At 41.6% G+C, this 8,124-nt stretch overlaps 1 pseudogene; it reads right to left on the reverse strand.

Annotated features, from left to right (window-relative positions):
• Nucleotides 1-362: 362 nt before the first annotated feature.
• Nucleotides 363-1,075, reverse strand: LOC129539250 (large ribosomal subunit protein uL6 pseudogene; annotated as a pseudogene).
• Nucleotides 1,076-8,124: the final 7,049 nt, after the last annotated feature.

Here is an 8,124-nt window from a genome sequence, read left to right on the forward strand (position 1 = left end):
TCAAAATGTGTAAAATTGACTGTCTTGCTCTATAACATAGATAATACATACATATGAAAGAAAGCATAAATACTTGTATGCTGATACAGTCTTTTATTTCACTAATTTCTTCTTTTATCTTTCTCCCTCTTATGTTCAAGCTAAATAAAATTGCTGGTTTGGTACAGGGATTTAAACCAAGCTTCCAGTTGTGGGGGAAAAAAAACAACTTTTAAATCTGATTGATACAGTTAGAGGTTTATTCATTATACATTTCCAGATTTTATGTTATTTAAGATTACTTCTCCACATAGTCTTGGCTATCAATCTGTGTAATAACTTTGTCATACATACATGCTGTGATCAGATTTTTAGGTTTACTCTTTTATTTTTTTTTTTCAAATCAAGAGTTTTTATTGTCTCTTCAAAATATCACAATTAAGTCCATAGAACCATCTGCTATCTTGTTGTTTCTGCAACAGGATCACTGAGATCTTATTCATCAGCCTGCTCAACTGTTCCTTTTTCAGAAACATAGATACCATCCAAAAATTTTCTGATATCCTTGTTTTTAACTGTGGTGGCTTGCTGAATCAAAGCAGCTGAATTTGACACAAGTTCAATGTCATTTCCTTCAAGAATCAACTCATCTTTCTGGGCTTGAGATACTGAACAAGCAACCCCTGGCCTCATTCGAACCCTGCGTATGTATTTTTCACCCAAAAAATTTCTGATTTCCACGAGAGAACCATTCTCCTGAATAACAACGTTGATGGGGAAGTGGGCATACACCGACCTCATCTTGTAACGGAAGCCCAGTGTAACACCCTTGATCATATTCTGTACGTGACTACAGATTGTGCGAACAGTGGCCAGTTCCTTTCTGTTTCCCCACCATTTGTCAACACGGAGCCTCTTCTTTTTCTTTCCAAGGAGACGGAGTTCTACATTGATGTGATTGAAGTCCCTCCGTAGGGTGCCTCTGGGGCCCTTCACAATAACTGTCCGTCCCTTCAAGGTAATGTCGACATTTTCTGGGATGTCGACAGTCTGATTGCTGACAATGGTCTTCATTCTCGCAGTGGACGCGGCAAAGATAGGTTTACTCTTTTATTTTGAAATATATTTCAATTATTTCCATCCAGTTAAATTTACTGGGTACCTTATAGGTGTTTAGTAAAATTTAATGGTGAGTTTTAACTATTTTAAGCAAAATATAACATTTAACATGATTTCAAAATTTCCTACAGAAAAATGAGTCTCACAGTGAGCATGTGTTGTTTTTGGCTGCTCAGCATCCCCAGATTCAAACATATCTCTTACTGTGGGATAACCTTAGCAGTGGTGGTAAGCAGGACCCTGCCTCTCACTAAAGCAGTTAAAGTGGTAGATACTTCTTTGACTTCTGGAACCTAAACTGCAGGCAGATATCACAGGTTTGGCTAGGTGGATACTATGAATGGAACATTTAATATTAAGGGAATCACTTAAAGATAAGGGAATTAAATTTACTCACAGAACTGTCACAATGAGTTTTCAGGGGCAAGTGTCCACTGCAAAATGGATGTTAGAGATGACAACATTGATTCAGAGTGCTCCTGGGTACTGTCTTGGCTCTGCCTTAGTTTCCTTTATTTCTTCTCATCCTTTATGTCTTTCCAGTGTTTCTATGAGCTATCTATTGCAGTTTCAAGCAGTCTCCAAGGGAAGTGTTGACCTGACACAAATGGACTGCTAGATATTTCTCCTGCAAAGATGGGTTTATGCAAGATCAGCAGAGAACTGCAATTTGGACTCTGCAAGCAACCCTGGCCAGCCACCTACCTGCAAGTCCTTGTAGGCAAGAGATGGCGAACCATTTTATAGAGAGGTAAATAAAACTGGGCTGGCTACAGGAAACAGAGCCCACGAGTTCTTGCCACGAAAGTAAAGGCATCTCTCTTCTTTCTGTTGGGCTCTGCTGTGATTGCAGAGCATGAGAGATCCCCATCTGGCCTACCAACTCTATTTAATTGATGTTTCTGTTTGTTAAATTTTTACTGAAGTTTGTTAAAATGTACTTTCCCAGATCTCCTTTGCAGAAGTTCTGATTTTTCTGCCTGGAGCAGAGCCTGGAATTTTGATCTTAGCAATAACAAATTCAGGTGGTGTGTAGCTGCTCCCCAGTGAGAAACACTGACATACTCCTTGTAATACATTGTCACTGTGCATGTAGTTTCTGATACATCTAAATGTATGAAAAGGGGGCAATGAAACAATCTGCCTTCAGTCTTGAATAATATTATTGTCAAATAGTATTAACTCACTCAGGTCTGTAATGGGTTCTGTCCAGGAGTTGGAAGTAAGGTAGGGGACTGATGCTAAAGCTGAAACTCCAATACTTTGGCCACCTCATGCAAAGAGTTGACTCACTGGAAAAGACTCTGATGCTGGGGGGGATTGGGGGTGGGAGGAGATGGAGATGACAGAGAATGAGATGGCTGGAGGGCATCACCGACTCGATGGACATGAGTTTGAGTGAACTCCGGGAGTTGGTGATGGACAGGGAGGCCTGGCGTGCTGTGGTTCATGGGGTCGCAAAGAGTTGGTCACGACTGAGTGACTGAACTGAACTGAACTGAGGGGACAAAACAAAGTGCCTGCAAGCACAGAGCTTGTGTACTGGTTGGAGGCAGGGTAGAGGCTATTTTGCACCTTGTATTTTCATTAAGAAGAAAAGAAAACAATAGGAGGTATATTGATGGAGAGGTATTGTTTTCAGAGCAGTGATCAGGAAAGGACTCTCTTGTCCTGGAGATACTTGAGTCAAGTCCTGAAGGACACAAAGAGGGAGTCAATCTGAGGAAGAAATTTCCAGACTGAAGGAACAGTAAGTATGAAGACTCTGAGGAGGAGTGCATGGTGGACAAACAAGAGTCCAGTACAGTTAAAGAAGAAGAGAGAGGAAGAGTGCTAAAGAAAACCAGTTTAGAGAGGTGGAGAATGCCTGATCTTTTATACCATGGTAAAGTGTTCATTGTATTCTTACTGTCTTGCTAAGAGAATTTTGAGCAGGTGACTTTGTGATTTTAAATGACCACTTTTGCTGCTCTGGGGAGAAAAGACTGTTGAGAAAGTGGAGTGTTGGGAGGTGATGGTGGCCTAGACCAAGTTTGGCCTCGACTGGCATGGCTATAATGGTATATGCCTTCAAAATATGTTTACAGGATTCAATGGTATTTTCCAACATCAACAGCCAAGTCTTTGGTTCTCTGGATACCAACTATGTTCTACAATTCAATTCAGTTCTGGTACTAACTCTTTAGAGCTAGTGCCAAACTCCACAGATTTAAGGGCTCAGACCCTCAAGATTGTCCTCACTTTTGATGCTAGTCACAAATATTGGGTCTCAAGGTTACTCACACTCTGTCCAACTTGGCTGCAAATTGGGTTTCTACCCCTCCTCAAGTTTAATAATTTGTTCCATGATTCACAGAGCTCAAGAAAAGAGTTTACTTTCTCTGTTTTATTATAAAACATACAACTCAGGAAGAACTGTTACCAAAATGAACTTGGGTCCACTCTCCCATCTATAACAAAGTCAATCTACTGACTCCAGTTGTAGTGAAGGAAAGAATAGCATTTATTGCAGAGTGCCAAGTGAAGAGAATGAATTGTTAATGCTCAAAAGAGCTGAACTGCCAGGTGGCTTTCAGAGAAGGATTTCTAAAGACATCATCTGGTGGCTCAGATGGTAAAGAATCCACCTGCAGTGCAGAAGACCTGGGTTCGATCCCTGGCTTGGGAGGATCCCTGAAGAAGAGAATGCAACCAACTGCAGTATGCTGGCCTAGAGAATTCCATGACAGAGGAGCCTGGCAGGCTACAGTCCATGACAACGCAAAGAGTCAGACACGACTGAGAGACTTTCACTTTGCAGCCCATGGACTTTCTTTTGATTGCTTATTGTTCAAGTAACAGAGTGATATTTTGAGGATCTTAATCATCAATCTTTTGGTTCAAACCAATTTGGGGTCTACATGCATGTGGTCAGCATGGAGCTACCATCCTCCACCTGGGTTAGGGGGAATCTTGGTTTCTGCAAAACAACTCTCAAGTATGCATCTAATTATTATTATATATAAATGAAAAATTGCATCAGAAAAATAGCTTATTGAGCTATGCATTTGAGCTATTATTACTTTTCTTACTTGACTGCTTTCCCTTTGTTTCTGCAGTCCCTCACTTCCCTAATTAGTAACTGCTTGAATCAGGGAAGGTCTGGAAGACTAAAGCCTTTTCTGCAAACCAGAAACAGAGGGACATGGAAGGACTTTTGTTCCTGGGAGGCCCCACAGTTCCTTGTTCTGTTTCAGTTCCTGCTTTTTTTGATTCTCTTCAATCCTGAGGGGAACAGAGGTGGGACCAGAAAAGGAAAAGTTTTGGATACAGCAGTTAATCATAAACTCATCATGTGAACTTAGTTTTAGTGGGTCGTGGTTTCACAGTCAAATAGAAGAGATGCATAAGGCAAGTGAAAGGGGAAGGGACATAAAGTTTCCATGCCATCTCTGGGTGCAATACTGTCCCAACATCTGGATGTGTTCACCAACCTGGTAGTTTTCTGAATGCATCATTTAAGAGTTTTTATGGTGCTTTCGTTGATTAAATCATTGGCCATTTGTGATTGAACCCAGTCTCAAGCCTGTCTCTCTTCCTCAGAGGTCTGAGGTTTGGGGTGAAAGTTCCAGTCCTCTGTGGACATGATTGGTTTCTCTGGCCATCCTGAAGCTATCTAGGGGCCCAGCAAGAGTCAGCTAATTAATATACACACTTCCAATCTCCCTTGATTCATGGACCTAACATTCCCGGTTCCTATGAAGTATTGGTCTTTACAGCATTGGACTTTACTTACATCATCGGTCACATCCACAACTGTGTATTGCTTTTGCTTTGGCTCCATGTCTTCTTTCTTTCTGGAGTTATTCCTCTATTCTTCTGCAGTAGCATATTGGGCACCTACCGACCTGGGGAGTTCATCATTTAGTGTCCTATCTTTTTGCCTTTTCATGGGGTTCTCTAGGCAAGAATACTGAAGTGGTTTGCCATTCCCTTCCCCAGTGGACCACATTCTGTCAGACCTCTCCACCATGACCTGTCTGTCTTGGGTGGCCCCACATGGCATGGCTTAGTTTCATTGAGTTAGACAAGGCTTGTGGTCCATGTGATCAGACTGGCTAGTTTTCTCTGATTGTGGTTTCAGTCTGTCTGTCCTCTGATGCCCTCTCTCAGTGCCTACCTTGGATGTGGTGTATCTCTTCATGGCTGCTCCAGCAAAACCCAGCTGCTGCTCCTTATCTTGGACCTGGGGTAGCTCCTCCCAGCTGCCATCCCTGACCTCAGACATATGGTATGCTAAATGACACACCCACAGGTGCTATGGCAGTTCCCAGGCCATTCACAAAAGGCTGAAAATCTTCTATGGCTCACTTCCTGGGAATTCCCACACCTTTACCATAATTGTTGGAATAATCCTCTCACTCAGCCTATGAAGTCTCTCAACCCATAAATAACTAACCCTATACCCTGGTTGCTCTCAGTTTCTGGGAAGGCCCATACTCTGTCTGTGGAATCTGTTTTCCCCAGACTGGACCACATTCTGCCTCCACAATATGTTCAGTTCAGTCGCTCAGTCGTGTCCGACTCTCCACGACCCCATGAATCACAGCACACCAGGCCTCCCTGTCCATCACCAACTCCCGGAGTTCACTCAAACTCATGTCCACAGAGTTGGTGATGCCACCCAGCCATCTCATTCTCCGTCGTCCCCTTCTCCTCCCACCCCAACCTTTCCCAGCATCAGAGTCTTTTCCAGTGAGTCAACTCATCGCATGAGGTGGCCAAAGTATTGCAGCTTCAGCTTTAGCATCAGTCCCTCCAATGAACATCCAGGATTGATCTCCTCTAGAATGGACTGGTTGGATCTCCTTGCAGTCCAAGGGACTCTCAAGAGTCTTCTCCAACACCACAGTTCAAAAGCATCGATTCTTCGGCGATCAGCTTTCTTCACAGTCCAACTCTCACATCCATACATGACCACGGGAAAAACCATTGCCTTGACCAGACGGACCTTGGTTGCTTTCACTTTACTATGGCTCACACTTGAATTCTTTTTATGTAAAGCCCATCTCTCCCCGTTTCACCTGAGAATTGGGACCTGAGGTGGTCTTCTCCCCCCCTTCCTTTGATTATAAAAATGCAGGCCACTTAGTTCTATCAGGGCAGAGTCCCATTGCTTATCTGCTTATAACCTTTAGAAGCATCCTATATTAGTAAATCTACTTCTTATATATCACTTTGCTGCTTGCTGAATTTCTTATCAACAAGCTATAACCTAAGCTTCACTAAGTCATGAGACAAGTTGTGCAATTTCAGTTGGAAGATTGTGGGTTCCAGTCTCTATCTGAGGTGCAGTTTCAGAAAGAGCAGAATAAGTGAGATGTGGTCCTGCAGGTAGGTTTTACTTACTTTCCTGAAGGCTGGTCATTCATTGCAGAGAGGAGGTGAGGCTGTGGCGCTAGAGAGGTGGTACTGCCTGCTGTGCAATGGGCAGAAATGCTGGGTCGGAGGTTTCAAACCTTTCAGATTCCAGTCTCCAGTTTATGCGCAGACTACTATGTCTGAATGGTACTGAGCATGTGTGGACTATTCCAGGTGAGCATCTCACCATCTTGCAGACATACTGTCTGTGTAACTCTATCCGAGCTTGACTCTGGGTGTGAGGCCCACTAGTGGTGTGAGGGGTCTTCACACTTCACTGCAAACTTTTTACTCTTTGTAACGTATAAAACATGACTGAATTTTTCTGAACAACTAGTCTTTTCAATTTCTTCCTTAACCTTACAGAGCACTAAGCCTAGTAGGGCCCAGTATAGAGGGTACTTTCTTTTCTACTCCCTTCCTATCAATAGATAACTTCTTATGGGGAAAAATATTTGTGATTAGTTTTAATCTGTTTAATGTGCAGCAAAAGCTTAGTTATAAGGAGCTCAATAAAGTAGGCAATAATATTAAGAGCTCAGGCTCTGAGTATAAATGCTGGGTTTTCAGTCATGGTTCTACAACTTATTACCTGTGTGAACTTAGGAAATGTTGTGGACTGAATGTTCTTGCTCCCGCAAAATTCTTATGTTGAAGCTCTATTAGTGTGGCTGTGTTTGAAGATGGGACCTGTAAGAAAGTAACTAATTTTAATGAGGTCATAGGGTGAGGCCCTGGTCTAAAAGGGTTAGTCTGTATAAGAAGAAATACCTGAGAATACCCTTTCCCTCTTCACCTGGCTCTCTGCTTCCCCCTATATAGAGCAAAGACCACATGTCCATGGAGCAAGAAGGCAGCTACCTGCAGGTCAAGAAAAAAGCCTTACCTGAAATGAGACTCATACAAGGACATTATTTAATTGTCTGTGCCTTAGTTCCGTTACTGTAAAATGAAAATAACACATGTCCACTTCCTAGTGTTGCTTTGATGAGCTGAGTGTTAGACTCTCAACTAATGTTAGTTATTCATATTATAATTGTTGAGAATGCAGTTTACTGTTGTCTTTTTGTATCTAGAATAGAAAGAGCTAATTTTATTTGGCAAATGAGTGGGTTTTTTTTTAAAATGGAACTCATTAGGTATAAGTATTTATACCTATTTTATGTGTAGAAGAATGTAGATGAGCCTGAGACAGACTTAAGGCTTTATCAGAGAATGCTAAAAACAGAGGTATATAGAATGTAAGAAGAGTAAATTAAAATTTTTTTAATTCGAATGTTGACTTTTTTTGAAGCTGTGATTCAAATGTGACCAGACTTAGGTGAATATTGTTTTGAAATTGTCAAGGCTCTTAAACTGTACCCCAGATAACTAAATACAACTTGTGAGTCTGAGATCATTTCTCAGAAAATGAGGAGAAGAAACAACAAAAGGACTACAGAGTATGTGGTCCATTTAATTATTTTAGTTCAAATCCTCTGTATAAATTATTAACTGGAGACAGATTCAGTCAATTTAGCAAAGTAAAAGTTAAGTAATTATTTGTTATTGTAGACAAGGAAATTAAGTAATTGATTTAGAGGGTTTCCCAGAACCCTCCTGCCAGTGAAGAGACTTAAAAGACAT

Source organism: Moschus berezovskii, chromosome 11 (assembly GCF_049115385.1).
Source record: "Moschus berezovskii isolate FMDL1 chromosome 11, NW_MosBer_1.0, whole genome shotgun sequence".
Taxonomy (NCBI): domain Eukaryota; kingdom Metazoa; phylum Chordata; class Mammalia; order Artiodactyla; family Moschidae; genus Moschus; species Moschus berezovskii.